Genomic DNA, 3,938 nt, shown 5'->3' with positions numbered 1-3,938 from the left:
TAATTTGAAATAGGTTTTTATTTTAATTTTAGTTAAGTCATCAAAATGATGTGTCATCCACAATACCTCATTAAAGTCACACAAGCAAAAAAGTCAAAGGGTTAACCGGTTTAAAAGGTAACAGGTTACCCATTGCTATTATGGGTAAATTTTTTAAAGTACAATGCCTTAATAAAAAATAATTTGAAAGTACATTGTTGTAATAAATAAAAACAAAAGTAGAATGCTATATATAATAAGAAATTTTATGAAAGTAGGTTGCTATTTCATGCATTTAACCCTAATTTAATTTCTATAAAAAAAAAAGTAATTACCAAGGTGGTGTTTGTTTTTTAAGAGATATTAAAATCTGATTTCACTTTTAATTTATAAGAGGTAGTGCTGAAGTCTAAAATCTGAATCAGTCAGATTGTTTGTTTTTACGGCTGAAGTCTAAAATTTGAATCAGTTAAACTGTTTATTTTTACGGCTGAAGTCTAAAATCTGAATCAGTCAGACTGTTTGTTTTTACGGCTGAAGTCTGAAATTTGAATCAGTCAGACTGTTTGTTTTTGTAAACTGACAAACGTCTGACGTCTGAAATTTGAATCAATAAGACTGTTTTTGTAAACTGACAAACGTCTGAAATATGAAATCTGAATCAATTCATTTTAATTAAATTCAATTGAAATATCCAATCATTTAAACTACCATTCAAAAATACAACTTAAATACGTCAATTGATTCAACAAACAATAGAAAACATGAACAAAGTCTCAAAACAGCTAGTATCAATATTTATTTTGCATTAATTGTGTCGCAATTTCTTCTCTTGCACAAGCCATATATGTTGGGTCAGCGGTTTTTCCCCATGCGGTTGAATCTCTTCAGGCTCATCCTTGCCATCGTCCCCTTGCTCGTTGGTTTGATCATACTCAGAAAATAACTCATGACTTAAACATTCCCTTAGTATGAAGTTGTGAACCGCAAAACATGCAATAACGTCTTTTTGAACCTCAAGTGTAAATGGTGTCATTCTTTTCAATATCAGAAAATGTGTTTTTCAGGACACCATAAGAACGTTCAATAACATTTCTAAGCTTTGCATGAGAATGGTTAAACTTTTCATACTTGTTTATTACTCATCGACGACGAAAATCTTTGAGCCAATACATAACATTACGATACAGCGCTATAAATCCTCGAGTATTTGTATACGCAACATCACATAGAGAATATTTATCTAAAAAACAATAAATAAAATAGTTATTATATAAATATAGTAAATATCTTACCTCTAAAATCATTAGTATACCTGAATAAGGAAATGAAAATCCAATAGCACCATCTGTTAAAGCTTCAGACATAACTCTAGAATCATGTGCAATTCTTTCCTATCCGACAACAATAAATGTAAAAACTATGTTGAAGTCACAAATTGCCAAAATATTTTGATAACATTCACCCTTTCCTCGTCCTCTATATAAATGTTGTTCTTGAATAGGGACGATGGCATGTATTAGAGTTCCATCAATGGAGCCAAGTACTCCCTATATTAAAGCTAGTAGTCAAAATAAATCTAATAAGAAAGTTATACAACTATTATTGAATTATTATTTACCTAAAATATTCGTTGTAACCTCCTAAGGATGTTTGGATTAGATTGAATGATGTAGGAACTATGATCTCTTTAGCAAATTCGATCATTTTATCCAACACTTCATGAAATTTTTTATGAATGTTGGAACTGGTTTTCAACACTCTATAACGTTAATTGTGACTTATAATCATTAGGAAGATAACCATCTTTTCTTCGATCAATATATGTTTGCTATCCGTTAACCAACCTTTTGCTTTAAAATGATCACATAGTCGAACGAAAGCTTTATGGGACATTCGCAACAACTCAATACATTGCCGATCATTACCTTCAAGTAGTTCATCTGTAAATTGATGTCCAGTCATTGGAGACATATTATCTCTTTTCCTTTTCAAACACCTTTGTCGCAAGTAGAACATATACAAGAATATGACGATGAGAAGTATGGTTTATTATTATTATTATCCATGATGAACCTGTTAAAAACATAAATAAAATTATAAAAGCTTGTTCAATATCAAATGCATTACCAAATAACAACTTGTTCAACATCCAAAACACTTGTTTAAATACAAAAACTACTTAACCAAATAATCAAATATCAAACACATAAGCAAATAACATGTTCAAATACAGAGTAACTTGTTCAAATTCTAAAAAACTACTCTATGAGTCCCAATCTTCTTCCCGTCTTTGAAATCAATGATGTTAATATATCAGCGTCCGAAGGGATCGTCAACCATGTCTCTCTTCATAATGTTGGCTAGCCAAAAATGTCAATGGCTGCACTATAAAGAAGACTCCGTGTATCAAGGCCAAGAGTATTTAATCATCCAGTATAAGCATTTAGGTGCAACAAGTGTCTGAAGTGGACCCCTCATTTCCAAAGCCATTCATCCATGTCGACCTTGGTTATACTCTTCTTATGCAGTCTAGACGGAGTTGTGCTCGATTTATCTACAATTAGTCCTCTTTCCTCATCTCCGTCCTCCTCATTTGGGGTAGTGTGAATATGAGATGTGAATGATGATGATGAAACTATAGTCTTCTCACAGGTTGAACTAGGGGCATAAGCACGAGACCCGGTAGCAGAAGTCCCCTCGAACAAAGCTATACATAATTCAGGAAATGCCAATGGTGATGTTTTTAAAGTTTTGGCTTTTGGATGTCCCTGTATCCAAATTAAAGATATTTATTTATATAATACCCATACTATTGTCTTTACTATCTAAAAATGCAAAAAAGAAATAGAAACTAACCTTCAAAAAATCTTCCCATTATTGATTAGATAAGGTAAACATATTCATTATCGGGTTGTAGATATTCCCTGTTTTATTTCTTTTAAAATCTTCTCATTCTTGATTAAATTTGGTTACAGGAAAATTACATAACGAACATCCAAGCAAAATATTATAAGTATCATTAAGGTGGTTTTAGTTTCGTTATAAATTGGGTCCTTTGTCCTAATTTTATTTTTTATGTGGTTGTTAAACCCTTCACACGAGGAGTATTTTAGTCATTTTAACCATTTCTTTGATTATTTTTAAGGTAAATTGTATGAAAAAGTAACGTACTTTCACTTGATTCCTATTTTGATAGCGTACTTTCAAAAGTTTCATTTTTGTACCTAAGATGTAAAGTTTTAAACATTTAACCACGCTGATGTGGTGAGTGATGTGGTATCCGGTTAATGCTTCAACAAATAATACTGAGTTGGATACCATATTACTCGCTACATCAGCATGGTAACCGATTAATGCTAGCAAATTATCAGTAAAAATAGGTACAAAATTGATAACTCTGTCATATTGATTGAGAATAACGTTTTTTGTTACACTAAATATGAATTAAAAATATGGGTTTATAGGACACTTCTCGAAATTATGTTATAAAATATTTAATACGACTCTTTATTTTAACAACATCCTAAATAAATAGTTAAAACGTCTAAAATCATTCAATAAACTTATTGTAATATTTTTTGATAGAATATTGTGTTGATGGTCCAATATATCATTTAATTTGGTATGGTGGGGTTGAAGGCATCATTAGAAGGTACTACCTATCTCTCATCATGCTCTAAATTGATGAAATTTAGTTCTATTGGTGTATTTTAGTAGAAAAAGATTGTTATTTGCTTCTTACGTTTTGGAAAATGATATAGATTGATGCGGGTTTGGCATGGAGAATCAAACCCTATTGTTGATGGCGGCCCATGACCAAACTAAGAGGGGGGGGGGGTGTCGTGTTTAAACATGCATAAATTTTATTATGAGTCTATTTCAAGTCCATAATAGCCGATTCAAAATTTGGAACGAGGAGCAGACCCTGGGTAGTTCCAAAAGGGCCTATGAGATTT

This window comes from Cynara cardunculus, assembly GCF_001531365.2.
Source record: "Cynara cardunculus var. scolymus isolate 2C chromosome LG 5, CcrdV1, whole genome shotgun sequence".
Taxonomy (NCBI): Eukaryota; Viridiplantae; Streptophyta; class Magnoliopsida; order Asterales; family Asteraceae; genus Cynara; species Cynara cardunculus.
The sequence above is the reverse complement of the archived record's forward strand: the minus strand, read 5'-3'. Positions refer to the sequence as shown.